The sequence below is a fragment of the Lagopus muta genome, chromosome 36, assembly GCF_023343835.1.
Source record: "Lagopus muta isolate bLagMut1 chromosome 36, bLagMut1 primary, whole genome shotgun sequence".
Taxonomy (NCBI): domain Eukaryota; kingdom Metazoa; phylum Chordata; class Aves; order Galliformes; family Phasianidae; genus Lagopus; species Lagopus muta.
This window is the reverse complement of record NC_064468.1, coordinates 246,255-262,346: the sequence shown is the minus strand read 5'-3', so window position 1 is coordinate 262,346 and position 16,092 is coordinate 246,255. Positions and strand designations below refer to the sequence as shown.

Genomic DNA, 16,092 nt, shown 5'->3' with positions numbered 1-16,092 from the left:
CATGCCATCGGCATCCTCAGCAGCCCTGTGCTCCAGACCCCTCACCACTTTCGTTGCCCTTCTCTGCACACTGGGGCCTCAACATCTTTCCTGCAGTCAGGGGCCCAAAACTGAACACAGCGTTCGAGGTGCGGCCTCTACGGGTCCCCATGGCACCCTATGGATACTTATGGCACCCAAGCAAGAGTGGACTAGGGAGCCTCGTAGGTCCGCATGGCACCCTATAAATCCTAATGCATCCCTAAGGCACCCTACAGGTCCCCATAGCACTCTATGGATCCTAATGGGTCCCCCTGGTACCCTAAGGATCCTAATGGGTCCCTAAAGCACCCTATGGGTTTCCCTGGCACCCTATGGATCCTAATGGTTCTCTAAAACACCCAATGGGCCCCCGTGGCACCCTATGGGTCCTAACAGGTTCCCCTGGCACCCTATGGATGCTAAAGGGTCCCTAAGACACCCTATGGATCCCTATGGGTCCCCATGGCACCCTAAGGGTCCTAATAGGTCTCTAAGTCACCCTACGGTCCCCATAGCACCCTACGGATTCTAATGGTCCATACGGCACCCTGAGGATCCTAATGGGACCCTATGGCACCCTATGGATCCTAGTGGGTCCCCATGGCACCCTATGGATCCGAATGGGTCCCTATGGCACCCTATGGATCGTAATAGTTCCCTAAGGCACCCTAGAAGTCCCCATGGCACCCCATGGATTCTAATGGATCCCCATGGCACCCTATGAATCCTAGTGGGTCCCTAAGACACCCTATGGGTCACCATGGCACCATATTGATCCTAACCGGTTCCCCTGGAACCGTATGAATCCTAATGGGTCACCATAGCACCCTATGAATCCTAATGGGTCCCTAAGGCACCCTAGGGGTCCTGAAGCACCCTAGGGATCCTAATGGTCCCTAGCGCACCCTGTGGGTCCCAGTGGGTCCCTAAGGCACCCTATGGATCCTAAAGGGTCCCCATGGCACCCTATGGAACCTAATGGGTCCCTAAAGCACCCTGTGTGTTCCTATGGCACCCTATGAATCCTAAGGGGTCCCTGAGGCACCCTACGAGTCCCCGTGGCACCCTATGGATCCTAATGGGTCCCTAAGGCATCCTACGGATCCCTAAGGCACCCTATGGATCCTAATGGGCCTCCATGGCACCCTATGGTATGCTAGTGGCTGCCTAAGGCACCCTATGTGTCCCCATGGCATCCTATGGATCCTAATGGGTTGCGAACGCCCCCTTCGGGTCCCCATGGCAGCCTACGGATGCTAATAGGTCCCCAAGGCATTCTATGGGTTCCTATGCACCCTAAGGATCCTAATAGGTTCCCTTGGCACCCCATGGATCCTAATGGCTCCCTAAGGCACCCTACAGGTCCCCATGGCACCCTGTGGATCCTAATGGGACCCTAAAGCACCCTAAGGGTCCCCATTACACCCTATGGATCCTAGTGGTTCCCTAAGGCACCCTACATTTCCCTGTGGCACCCTATAAATCCAAACAATTCCCTAAGGCACCCTAGAGGTCCTAAGGCGCCTGATGGGTCCTAATGCTCCTAAGGCACCCTGAGGATCCTTATGGGACCTTATGGCACCCTGTGGATCATAGTGGGTCCCTAAGGCATCCAATGGATACTATTGGGTACCTAAGGCACCCTAGAGTCCCCGTGGCACCCTATGGATCCTAATGGGTCTCCATGGCAACCTATGGTATGCTAGTGGCTCCTTAAGGCACCCTATGGGTCCCCATGGCGCCCTATGTATCCTAATGGGTTGCGAACGCCCCCTACGGGTCCCCATGTGTTGCAGTATGCGCCCGTTCTGCTCCCCGGGGAGACTGCAGCTTGGCCAGTTACTGAGGTGACACCACTGTGATGAGCAGCAAATGGCGTTTATTACACGTATTCACTAGCTTATATAGCCTAAGTGCTTCGTTTATGCCCCTAAGGGCACGAACCACCCATCTATCATAGAGCAGGGAGAGGGCCTAACGCGTCACACCCCGCGGGGGGGTCTCGCAGCCTCGCAGTTGCTGACAACATCTCCCCCCTCTCCATGCTCAAGAAAGTCTACTACAACTCAAGAGGACCCTAACCCGTACACCCCAAAATCCCCGCACTGCGCCTATACATGCCATTGTCCTCTCGGTTAAGCTTTGCCCCGTTACATCCCGATTCGCAAAATAATCCTACCCTAATAACTCTATAACCTATTAACCTAATGACAACCTCCTAACTTAATTATCCTAATGTCTTCAACCATACTTATATATGTAATATACCCATAAGTATGAAGCGTGTTAATATTAGACTTAGTGCAACTACAACCGAATATAGAATAGAGTTAAGCAGAGTTAAACATTCCCGTCGCTTTGATGGACCATCTCAGAAGCACTTCCCGTCAGTGGTGTTCTCCGTCCTTCTTTGCTCTCAGATGTGATGTCTCTCTCTTGTGTCGTGGTGAACAGTGATCAAGGTTTTCTGTCCATTATCTCTGACGCGTTTTAGCAGTTGGTACAAACCCTCATGTTGCAGAAGCTTCCTTACCAAAGCGAAATTCATTCCACTTGGAGTAGGTGATAGGTCTTGAATCACCGTGTAGTTAGCCTGCAAGAACTGATGTGATGTTACCGACACTTAACAATTAAAGCCTACGATACTGGTGAAGTTATAGACAAAGAGATTAGAGATTACTGATTAGAGTGATTGCTGATAGCTCTAGTGGCACTACCTATGCCCAATATATACCAACATTGTCTCAGGTACCTGTTGGAACGTACTTCAAAAATAACAAACGTCTGTTCAGTATCAAGGCAGATGTCTCAAGCCTTGAGAGCATTGCTCTCACAAACCCGCTGTATGGAATTGCTTGTTCTCCAGGCCTCAATCTGGCCACCTGTCCATGAAGGGAACCCATTCTAATGCCTACACTTAAAGCACGGGCCTTTATCCCTTTCTTCCCCGACCCGAGTAGCTGACATCACCGTGGTCTTAACCGCAGAACTAACCGAAGCGGCCATTCCCTGCATGGCGGCTGCTAGTCCCTCATAAGTTAATGGTGTGGCCCTCTGATGATCTAACACATACTTAATAAGCTCCCCTGGGGTAGTTAGAGTTCCCGGCGCTGCTCTGATGATTTGCTGGATGTCTGGCAACGATTTCTGCTTAAGACAATCCATTATGACTGGGGATTGGACCTCCCGTGGGAGATCAGATCCCTCCACTGCACGGATTCGCAAAGTCAGAAAATGACTCACAGGGGCCCTGCTTGATGTCTGCCCACGGAAGCACAGGTTCCGCAACCTTAGCCAATTCTCGCAGGGCTTGAAGGGCCGCAGTTGTAACGGCTGCCAGCTCTCCTGCTCTAAGCAATGTTGCTTTGCCCTCCGGGGATCCCACCATTCCATCTGCCAGGCCCTGAAGACGTGCAAGATTAGTTCTATCGCCTCTGCGCTGGCCGTTGGCTGGATGGTGGGGGTCACGGGTGGCAGCAGCCACCACAGCTTGAAGTAGTCTATTCCATTCATCATACCACAGGGTGTATTGTACAGGCTCAAGAATAACATGCATAAGGTTCACCACATCGTGTGGCAAGAGACTAGAAGCCATGAGAGCTTCCACCGCTGCCATGGTAACAGGGGAATGCAGACCTTTGCTTTTAACTAAATCCGAGAGGCGAGTAATCGCTTTGGAATCCAAAGGAGTCCAAGCTGCACCCTCTGGTTTTACCACCACCGGGAGAGTAAGCGCGGTACCTGCCGGATCTGCAGCCCGTATGTCTTCTCTCACACGAGCCCAATCAGTGAGGGTAGGCGGGCCCCATGGAGCTGTCGATATGGGACCACGCCCCTCCTGAGCGGACCCCGGGGCCATCCCCGTCGGAACGCCCCCCCCACAGCAAAGCGGCGCGGGACAATCCACGCCCCTCGGGGGGTGGCCGCCGTAGCAAGCGGAATCGGGCAGTAGGTGAGTCCCGCCCCCGCTGCCGCATTCCACAGGTCGCACCACAACTCCTCCAGACATCTCTCCCTCTCCAAGGACCCTCTTATCAGCTGTGCCAGAAGTTATACCGCATTCCTCCGCAGGCCCCCCTCCCCCTTTATCTTTGAAGGGCTTAAGTGAAGGATATAAGCTGCAAGCCGGGTAAGGAGGTGGGTCCTCCTCTTTATGGTGTGATTGTTCCTGCTCCGCTTCGTTCTTCTTTATCCCCAGGGTCGTTGTTTCTGGTGGGGCCGAAGGAGTCAGCGCCATCTTGCCCTCCAGCGAACCTGTAGGGGAGACAAGACCCCCCCCGGCCCTAACCCCAGCAGATCCCTAGCACGGTCACCTGCAATCTTCTCCTCTTTCGCTTTCCTAAGAGCTGTCAAAATTAATCCCCACACTTTAAACTCCGCAACTTTTTGAGTGGACATTGCCCTCTGTGAGAGCACAGCAGTAAATGAATCCCAATTATCAGGATCATATAAGTCAGAAGGGGATGATAATAGCCCCTCCTTCTCCAGCAACGAGAGTGTCGCTGAAACCTCCTTCTTAGAAGGAACATTTTTCCCGCAATAAATTTTGCATGCATGAACAATCACCTTTATGACGGCTTCCATAACGCCTCTGGCCGAACGTATGTCTGGCCTTCTCCTGCCGTTTCCCCTAGTGCCAGAGGGATCCTGGCTCCTTTTCCCGAGCCTCCTGCCTGACAAGGAGTAATGCGCACTCCTCCCCGTCCCTGGGCTTCCACCACTCCGCGGATTTGAATTTACCGCTCTGCAGTGGGATCCTACAGAACAGCTGACTCACCCCCAGGTATCACGGCGGTCGGGGTCAACACTTGTTGCAGTAAACGCCCGTTCCGCTTCCCTGGGAGACCGTAGCTGGGCCAACTACTGAGGTGACACCAATGTGATGAGCAGCAAATGGCGTTTATTACACGTATACACTAGCTTATATAGACTAAGTGCTTCGTTTACGCCCCTAAGGGCACGAACCACCCATCTATCATAGAGCAGGGAGAGGGCCTAACGCGTCACACCCCGCGGGGGGGGTCTCGCAGTCTCACAGTTGCTGACAACAATGGTGTCCCTATGTGTCCATGTGGGGTCCCTATGGGGTCTCTCTGCCGTCTGTGTTCCTATGGGGCCTCCATGGCGTCTCCAATGGGTTTCTCTGTGTCCCTGTGGTCCCTATGAGGTCCCTACGTGTCCCTATGGGGTCTTGCGGGGTCTCTTTCTGTCCCCATGGGGTCCCTATGGGGTCTCCCTCTGTCTCTATGTGGCCTCTGTGTGTCCATACGTGTCCCTCTGGGGTCCCTAATGGGTCTCTATGGGGTCCCTGCGTGTCCCTATGGGGCCTCTATGGAGTCTCCAATGGGTCTCTCTGAGTCCCAGTGGGGTCCCTATGTGCCCCTTTGTGTCCCTATGGGTCCCTATGGAGTCTCTCTGTGTCCCTTTTGGGTCTCTGTGGGGTCTCTCTGTGTCCCTCTGTGTCCCTATCGGGTCCCTATGTGTCCCTCTTGGTCCCTGTGGGGTCCCTATGGGGTCCCTGCGTGTCCCTATGGGGTCCCTATGTGCCTGTGTGTGTCTCTATGAGGTGCCTGTGGCGTCTCTGTGTGCCCCTGTGGGGTCCCTGCAAGCAGCAGAGCGCAGAGAGAACCGCGCTCCCTGTTTTCCCCTCTTGCCGACGCTGCTCTCTTTCTCCCCCGGCTCCTCACCGGCTCAGTGCTGCAGGTTCGCCGTCCTTCGCGACGCTTCGCTCCTCGCACGAACGCCAAGTCAACCCGCTCCGAGTCCCGGGGCCGCGCCACAGGGCCCCGCTCCGCTCCCGCGCCACCGCCTCCTGGCGTCGCGACGCGATGACGTCACTCGGCGGGGACGGCGCCGTCGCTATGGAGACGCCGCCGCGCAAGCGCCGTCGCCGCGGGGGCGGCTTCCCGCGCAGCAACGAGGGAGGCTCGCCGTCGCCACGGCAACGCGGCCGCACGAAGCCCCCGGGGGGCGAACGGAGAGCCGTCAGGGATGGGGTGCGGAGGCGCGGGAGCGAGCGGGGCAGGGCGGAGCTCCGGGGATGGCGGCCGGGAGTGGGGCTGCGGGGGGGAGATCCGCAGGGAGATGCGGCGAGGGGAAGGTGGGGGAGGTGCGGGGAGGGAGGGAGGGAGGAAGGGAAGGGGTGCAGAGAGGTGGGGGGAGGGAGGGGAGAAGGGAGGGCTGGTGGTGACAGGACAAGGGGAACGGCTTAAACTGAGCCAGGGGAGGTTGAGGTCAGATGGGGGGGAGGAGGAAGTTTTTCCCCCCGAGGGCGGTGAGGCACTGGCACAGGCTGCCCAAGGAGGCTGTGGGTGCCGCAGCCCTGCAGGCGGTGGAGGCCAGGCTGGATGTGGCTCTGGGCAGCCTGGGCTGCTGGTTGGCGACCTGCACGCAGCAGGGGGTTGGAAGCAGGTGAGCGGTGCGGGGCTTTGCAGCTGGTCGGGGGGCTGCAAAGGCAGGCTGAGGGAGCTGGGCTTGTTCAGCCTGGAGGAAAGAAGGCTGCGGGGTGAGCTCCCTGCCGCCTGCAGCAGCTCAAGGGAGCCTGCAGACAGGAGGGGAGGGAAGTCTGGGGAAGGGGAGATGGCAGCAGGACGAGGGGAAACGGTTTGGAGTGGAGGGAGGGGAGATGGAGGTTGGACGTCAGGGGGAAGTTCTGCACCGAGAGATGGAGAGGGACTGGAACAGCTGCCCAGAGAGGCTGTGGATGCAGAGCAACAGTCCTGTGATGTTGGGTGGTTTCCTTTCAGCTGTGTGTGTGCATCGGTGCCAGGCTGTCTGTGCGGAATCCTTCTCTTGTGGCCTCAGGCAGCAATCCGGGGGGCCCAAGTTTCAGCGCTGAAGGGAAGCGGTGAGCAGCTCAGTTCCTTCTGTCCTCGCAGGCCGTGCCTTCTGCCAGCTGCTTTCTCCTTTTGTGGCCTTCTGGGGTTTGATCGATGGCTGGAAGTGGGAGCCGAGTGGGAATTCTGAGAGGGGATCCTTGGGACGATGGCTGCCAGCACCAGGTATGGCGTGCAGAACTCAGGAGGGCGGTGAAGGTTTGCAAGGCTTCCTTTCGTATTCAGTTCTGGCCGAGGACTTGCTGCGTTGTTCCGGACGCCTTCTTCTCCGTTAAACTCCCAAAGGAACCTGGTGGCACGGATGCTGTGTGTGTTCCTGCTGGAAGCCAGCTGCTGCCTTGAGGATGGCGTCGTATCTGACCCATCTGCCGTGCTCCCGAGTCTCCTCGTGTCCTCAGAGAGCCCCAGTGCATCCATTCCGTCCGGGCTGCTTTATTCCCTGCTGAGACTGGAAGGGGCTTCAGAAAGCTCAGCACAACGGGCTGCTGCTCCAGCGTGGAAAGCAGAGAGCCCCCTCTGCGGGAATGGAACTCGATGATCTCGGGGGTCCCCTCCAACCCAAACCGTTCTATGATGCTGTGCTTTACAGACCCAGCCAGGTGAGAGAGCTGGGTGCCTGCGTTGGAAATGGGGCAGGGAGGTAAGCGTCCCCCTCTGCTCGGCATTAGAGACCACTGGGATCCGCAGGGTGACATGGGGACCGGTAGGGTGCCTTAGGGAGCCATTAGGATCCAAAGGGAGCTATGGGGATCCATTAGAATCCATAGGGTGCCTTAGGAACCCATGAGGATATATAGGGTGCCACGGGGACCCACAGTGTGCCTTAGGGACTCATTAGGATTTGTAGGGTGCCAGGGGGAACCATTAGGATCCATTGGGTGCCAGGAGGACCCATAGGGTGCCTTAGGGAGCCATTAGGATCCTTAGGGTGCCATGAAGACTCCTAGGGTGCCTGAGGGAACCATTAGGATTCATAGGGTGCCATGGGGACCTTTAGAGAGCTTTAGAGACCCATTAGGATCTATAGAATGCCATTAGGTTTCATTAGGATGAATAGTGTGCCAGGGAGACCCATTAGGATCCATGGGGTGCCATGGGGATCCCTAGGGTGCTTGAGGGACGCACAAGAATTGTAGGGTGCTGTGGGTACCCAAAGTGTGCTTTAGGGACCCATTAGGATTCATAGGGTGCCACAAGGACCCGTAGAGTGCCTGAGGGACCTGTTAGGATCCATAAGGTGCAAGGGGGATCCACAGGGTGCCTTAGGAACTCATTAGGATTTGTAGGGTGCTATGGGGACCCATTAGAATCCATTGGGTGCCATGGGGACCCCTAGGGTGCCTTAGGAGCCATTAGGATTCATAGGGTGCCATGGGGACCTGTAGGGTGCCTTAGGGACCCATTAGAATCCGTAGGGTGCCTTGGGGACCCATAGAGTGTTATGGGGACCCCTAGGGTGCCTTAGGGACCCACTAGAATTTTAGGATGCCTTGGGGATTCATAGGGTGCCTTAGGGACACTTTAGGAGCCATAGGGTGCCATGGAAACATATAGGGTGCCTTAGGGACCCATTAGAATCCATAGGGTGCTATGGGGACCCATAGGGTGTATTAGGGACTCGTTAGGATGCATAGGATTCCATGGGGACACACAGAGTGCTTTAGGGACCCATTAGGATCCATCGGGTGCCATGGGGACCCATAGGGTGCCTTAGGGACCAGTTAGGATCCATCGGGTGCCATGGGGACCCACAGGGTGCCGTAGGGACTCATTAGGATTTGTAGGGTGCCATGGGGACCCATTAGGATCCATATGGTGCCATGGAGACCCGTAGGGTGCCTTAGGGACCCACTACGATTTGTAGGGTGCCAGGGGGACCCATAGGGTGCCTTAGGGACACATGAGGATCCATAGGGTGCCAGGGGGTCCCATAGGTTGCCACGAGAACACACAGGGTGCCTTAGGGACACGTTAGGAACCATAGGGTGCCATGTAAACATATAGGGTGCCTTAGGGACCCATTAGAATCCATAGGGTGCTATGGGGACATATAGGGTGCCTTAGGGACTCATTCGGATCCATAGGGTGCCACGGGGACACACAGGGTGCCTTAGGGAGCCATTAGGATCCATAGGGTGCCATGGGGACCCATAGGGTGCCTTATGGACCCATTAGGAATTGTAGGGTGCCATGGGGACCCATAGGGTGCCTTAGGGACCCATTAGGATCCATAGGGTGCCATGAGGACACAGAAGGTGCCTTAGGGACACGTTAGGAGCCATACGGTGCCTTGGAAACATATAGGGTGCCTTAGAGACCCATTAGAATCCATAGGGTGCTATGGGGACCCATAGGGTGCATGAGGGACTTGTTAGGATGCATAGGATTCCACGGGGACACACAGAGTGCCTTAGGGACCCATTTGGATCCATAAGGTGCCATGGGGGACCCATAGGATGCCTTAGAAACCCATTAGGATCAATAGGGTGCCACGAGGACCCACAGGGTGCCTTAGTGACTCATTAGAATTTGTAGGGTGCTATGGGGACCCGTTAGGATCCATATGGTGCCATGGGGACCCCTAGGGTGCCTTAGGGACCCACTAGAATTTTAGGATGCCTTGGGGATTCATAGGGTGCCTTAGGGACACTTTAGGAGCCATAGGATGCCATGGAAACATATAGGGTGCCTTAGGGACCCATTAGAATCCATAGGGTGCTATGGGGACCCATAGGGTGCCTTAGGGACCAGTTAGGATGCATAGGATTCCATGGGGACACACAGAGTGCCTTAGGGACCCATTAGGATCCATCGGGTGCCATGGGGACCCATAGGGTGCCTTAGGGACCAGTTAGGATCCATCGGGTGCCATGGGGACCCACAGGGTGCCTTAGGGACTCATTAGGATATGTAGGGTGCCATGGGGACCCATTAGGATCCATATGGTGCCATGGAGACCCGTAGGGTGCCTTAGGGACCCACTAGGATTTGTAGGGTGCCAGGGGGACCCATAGGGTGCCTTAGGGACACATGAGGATCCATAGGGTGCCAGGGGGTCCCATAGGTTGCCACGAGAACACACAGGGTGCCTTAGGGACACGTTAGGAACCATAGGGTGCCATGTAAACATATAGGGTGCCTTAGGGACCCATTAGAATCCATAGGGTGCTATGGGGACATATAGGGTGCCTTAGGGACTTGTTAGGATGCATAGGGTTCCACGGGGACACACAGAGTGCCTTAGGGAGCCATTAGGATGCATCGAGTGCCAAGAGGACCCATAGGGTGCCTTAGGGACTCATTCGGATCCATAGGGTGCCACGGGGACACACAGGGTGCCTTAGGGAGCCATTAGGATCCATAGGGTGCCATGGGGACCCCTAGGGTGCCTTATGGACCCATTAGGAATTGTAGGGTGCCATGGGGACCCATTAGGATCCATATGGTGCCATGGGGACCCATTAGGATCCATATGGTGTCATGGAGACTCGTAGGGTGCCTTAGGGACCCACTAGGATTTGTAGGGTGCCAGGGGGACCCATAGGGTGCCTTACGGACACATTGGGATCCATAGGGTGCCAGGGGGTCCCATAGGTTGCCACGAGAACACACAGGGTGCCTTAGGGACACGTTAGGAACCATAGGGTGCCATGTAAACATATAGGGTGCCTTAGGGACCCATTAGAATCCATAGGGTGCTATGGGGACATATAGGGTGCCTTAGGGACTTGTTAGGATGCATAGGGTTCCACGGGGACACACAGAGTGCCTTAGGGAGCCATTAGGATGCATCGGGTGCCATGAGGACCCATAGGGTGCCTTAGGGACTCATTCGGATCCATAGGGTGCCACGGGGACACACAGGGTGCCTTATGGAGCCATTAGGATCCATCGGGTGCCATGGGGACCCCTAGGGTGCCTTATGGACCCATTAGGAATTGTAGGGTGCCATGGGGACCCATAGGGTGCCTTAGGGACCCATTAGGATCCATAGGGTGCCATGAGGACACAGAGGGTGCCTTAGGGACACATTAGGAGCCATACGGTGCCTTGGAAACATAGGGTTCCTTAGAGACCCATTAGAATCCATAGGGTGCTATGGGGACCCATAGGGTGCCTGAGGGACTCGTTAGGATGCATAGGATTCCACGGGGACACACAGAGTGCCTTAGGGACCCGTTTGGATCCATAAGGTGCCATGGGGACCCATAGGATGCCTTAGAAACCCATTAGGATCCATCGGGTGCCACGGGGACCCACAGGGTGCCTTAGGGACTCATTAGGATTTGTAGGGTGCCATGGGGACCCATTAGGATCCATATGGTGCCATGGGGACCCCTAGGGTGCCTTAGGGAGCCTTTAGGATTTGTAGGGTGCCAGGGGGGCCCATAGTATGCCACAAGAATTCATAGGGATTCATAGGGTGCCTTAGGGACACTTTAGGAGCCATAGGGTGCTATGGGGACTTATATAGTGCCTTAGGGACCCATTAGAATCCATAGGGTGCTATGGGGACCCATAGGGTGCCTTAGGGACCAGTTAGGATGCATAGGATTCCATGGGGACACACAGAGTGCCTTAGGGACCCATTAGGATCCATCGGGTGCCATGGGGACCCAAAGGGTGCCTTAGGGACACATTAGGATTTGTAGGGTGCTATGGGGACCCATTAGGATCCATAGGGTGCCATGGGGACCCCTAGGGTGCCTTAGGGAGCCATTAGGATCCGTAGGGTGCCATGGGGACCCATTAGGATCCATATGGTGCCATGGAGACCCGTAGGGTGCCTTATGGACCCACTAGGATTTGTAGGGTGCCAGGGGGACCCATAGGGTGCCTTACGGACCCATGAGGATCCATAGGGTGCCATGGGGACCCCTAGGGTGCCTTAGGGAGCCATTAGGATTTGTAGGGTGCCAGGGGGGCCCATAGGATGCCACAAGAACACACAGGGTGCCTTAGGGACACGTTAGGAGCCACAGGGTGCCATGGGGATCCATTAGAGTCCATATGGTGCCATGGGGACCCGTAGGGTGCCTTATGGACCCATTAGGAATTGTCGGGTGCCATGGGGACCCATAGGGTGCCTTAGGGACCCATTAGGATCTATAGGGTGCCAGGAAGACACACAGGGTGCCTTAGGGACACGTTAGGAGCCATACGGTGCCATGGAAACATATAGGGTGCCTTAGAGAGCCATTAGAATCCATAGGGTGCTATGGGGACCCATAGGGTGCCTGAGTGACTCGTTAGGATGCATAGGATTCCACGGGGACACACAGAGTGCCTTAGGGACCCATTTGGATCCATAAGGTGCCATGGGGACCCATAGGGTGCCTTAGGGACCCATTAGGATCAATAGGGTGCCATGGGGACACACAGGGTGCCTTAGTGACTCATTAGAATTTGTAGGGTGCTATGGGGACCCGTTAGGATCCATATGGTGCCATGGGGACCCCTAGGGTGCCTTAGGGACCCACTAGAATTTTAGGATGCCTTGGGGATTCATAGGGTGCCTTAGGGACACTTTAGGAGCCATGGGATGCCATGGAAACATATAGGGTGCCTTAGGGACCCATTAGAATCCATAGGGTGCTATGGGGACCCATAGGGTGTATTAGGGACTCGTTAGGATGCATAGGATTCCATGGGGACACACAGAGTGCCTTAGGGAGCCATTAGGATCCATCGGGTGCCATGGGGACCCATAGGGTGCCTTAGGGACCAGTTAGGATCCATCGGGTGCCATGGGGACCCACAGGGTGCCTTAGGGACTCATTAGGATTTGTAGGGTGCCATGGGGACCCATTAGGATCCATAAGGTGCCATGGAGACCCGTAGGGTGCCTTAGGGACCCACTAGGATTTGTAGGGTGCCAGGGGGACCCATAGGGTGCCTTACGGACACATTAGGATCCATAGGGTGCCAGGGGGTCCCATAGGTTGCCACGAGAACACACAGGTTGCCTTAGGGACACGTTAGGAACCATAGGGTGCCATGTAAACATATAGGGTGCCTTAGGGACCCATTAGAATCCATAGGGTGCTATGGGGACATATAGGGTGCCTTAGGGACTTGTTAGGATGCATAGGGTTCCACGGGGACACACAGAGTGCCTTAGGGAGCCATTAGGATCCATAGGGTGCCATGAGGACACACAGGGTGCCTTAGGGACACGTTAGGAGCCATACGGTGCCATGGAAACATATACGGTGCCTTAGAGAGCCATTAGAATCCATAGGGTGCTATGGGGACCCATAGGGTGCCTGAGGGACTCGTTAGGATGCATAGGATTCCACGGGGACACACAGAGTGCCTTAGGGACCCATTTGGATCCATAAGGTGCCATGGGGACCCATAGGGTGCCTTAGGGACCCGTTAGGATCAATAGGGTGCCACGGGGACACACAGGGTGCCTTAGTGACTCATTAGGATTTGTAGGGTGCTATGGGGACCCGTTGGGATCCATATGGTGCCATGGGGACCCCTAGGGTGCCTTAGGGAGCCATTAGGATGCATAGGGTGCCATGGGGACCAATTAGGATCCATATGGTTCCATGGGGACCCGTAGGGTGCCTTATGGACCCATTAGAATGTGTAGGGTGTCAGGGGGACCATAGCGTGCCACAAGAACACACAGGGTGCCTTAGGGACACGTTAGGAGCCATAGGGTGCCATGTAAACATATAGGGTGCCTTAGCGACCCATTAGAATCCATAGGGTGCTATGGGGACCCATAGGGTGCCTTAGGGACTTGTTTGGATGCATAGGGTTCCATGGGGACACACAGAGTGCCTTAGGGAGCCATTAGGATCCATAGGGTGCCATGGGGACCCCTAGGGTGCCTTAAGGACCCGTTAGGATCCATGGGGTTCAAGGGGTACCCATAGGGTGCCTTAGGGACACTTTAGGAGCCATAGGGTGCCAGGGGGATTCATAGGGTGCCTCAGGGAGCCATTAGGATACGTAGGGTGCCATGGGGACCCATTAGGATCCATATGGTGCCATGGGGACCCCTAGCGTGCCTTATGGACCCATTAGTAATTGTAGGGTGCCAGGGGGACCCATAGGGTGCCTCAGGGAGCCATTAGGATCCATAGGGTGCCATGAGAACACATAGGGTGCCTTAGGGACACGTTAGGAGCCATACGGTGCCATGGAAACATATATGGTGCCTTAGGGACCCATTAGAATCCATAGGGTGCTATGGGGACCCATAGGGTGCCTTAGGGACCCATTAGGATGCATAGGATTCCACGGGGACACACAGAGTGCCTTAGGGAGCCATTAGGATCTATAGGGTTCAAGGAGGACCCATAGGGTGCCTTAGGGACCCATTAGGATACATAGGGTGCCACGGGGACACCCAGGGTGACTTAGGGACTCATTAGGAATTGTAGGGTGCTATGGGCACCCATTGGGATCCATATGGTGCCATGGGGACCCCTAGAGTGCCTTATGGACCCATTAGGATTTGTAGGGTGCCAGGGAGACCCATAGGGTGCCTTAGGGACCCATTAGGATCAATAGGGTGCCACGGGGACCCACAGGGTGCCTTAGGGACTCATTAGGATTTGTAGGGTGCCTTAGGGAGCTATTAGGATCCATAGGGTGCCAGGGGGACCCCTAGGGTTCCTTAGGGACACATTAGGATACATAGGGTGCCAGGGGGACCCATAGGGTGCCACGAGGACTCACAGGGAGCCTTAGGGACACGTTAGGAGCCATTGCGTTCCATGGAAACATATAGGGTGCCTTAGGGACCCATTAGAATCTATAGGGTGCTATGAGGACATATAGGGTGCCTTAGGAACCGGTTAGGATGCATAGGGTTCCACGGGGACACACAGAGTGACTTAGGGAGCCATTAGGATCCATCGGGTGCCATGGGGACCCATAGGGTGCCTTAGGGACCCGTTAGGATCCATAGGGTGCCACGGGGACACACAGGGTGCCTTAGGGAGCCATTAGGATCCATAGGATGCCATGGGGATCAGTTAGGATCCATGGGTGCTTTAGGGACCCGTTAGGATGCATAGGGTTCACCGGGGAAATGCAGAGTGACATGGGGACCCATTAGGATTCATAGTGTGCCATGGGGACTCATTAGGATCTATCGGGTGCCATGGGGACCCACAGCGTGCCTTAGGGACCCACTAGAATTTTAGGGTGGCATTGGGACCCATAGGGTGCCACGAGGACGCACAGGGTGGCTTAGGGACACTTTAGGAGCCATACGGTGCCATGGAAACATATAGGGTGCCTTAGGGCAACATTAGAATCCATAGGGTGCTATGGGGGCCCATAGGGTGCCTTAGGGACCCGTTAGGATCCATAGGTTTCCACGGGGATACGCAAAGTTCCTTAGGGAGCCATTAGGATCCATAGTGTGCCATGGGGACGATAGGGTGCTTTAGGGATCTGTTAGGATCCATAGAGTGACATGGGGACCCATTAGGATTCATAGGGTGCCTTAGGAACCCATTAGGATATATAGAGTGCCATGGGGATCCCTAGGGTGCCTGAGAGACCCAATAGAATTTTGGGGTGGCATTGGGACCTATAGGGTGCCACGAGGACACACAGGGTGCCTTAGGGACACGTTAGGAGCCATAGGGTTCCATGAAAACATATAGGGTGCCTTAGGGACCCATTAGAATCCATAGGGTGCTATGGGGACACATAGGGTGCCTTAGGGACTTGTTAGGATGCATAGGGTTCCACGGGGAAATACAGAGTGCCTTAGGGAGCCATTAGGATCCATAGGGAGCCATGGGGACCCATAGGTTGCCTTAGGGACCCATTAGGATTTGTAGTGTGCCTTAGGGAACCATAGGGTGCCTTAGGGAGCCATTAGGATCCATATGTTGCCTGGGTTACCAGGTGAGCTGGGTTGGTGCCGGCTGGGTGCCGGGAGGTGTCTCAGCAGAAAAGCTGGGCTGGGGAGCAGTTGCCAGCTCCGGCGGTGCCCCTCAGCACGGCTGTTTGCAGGGGAAATGGTTCTTGTTCAGCTTCCATCCCACGTTTCAGTGAGGATGATGAGACGTCCTTCCTCCCCTGGAAATTCACGGCTGAGCCCCGCCTTCACGTTGCACATTGAAAAGCAGGGAGAGCACAAGCTTCTCAGAGCACAGCTCGTGCCCCCTGCCCCACGGGTGGCTGGGTGCAGAGCTGTTGAGGAGATGGAGAAGGGCGCTTGCTGGCACAAGCCGTGGCAGTCAGACCCAAACTGGAC

At 55.6% G+C, this 16,092-nt stretch overlaps 1 protein-coding gene across 2 annotated transcripts in view; it reads right to left on the bottom strand.

The window, feature by feature from the left end:
- Positions 1–16,092, bottom strand: part of LOC125686352 (uncharacterized) — a 194,286-nt gene that overhangs the window by 30,012 nt on the left and 148,182 nt on the right. The gene's annotated exons all lie outside the window — the stretch shown is intronic.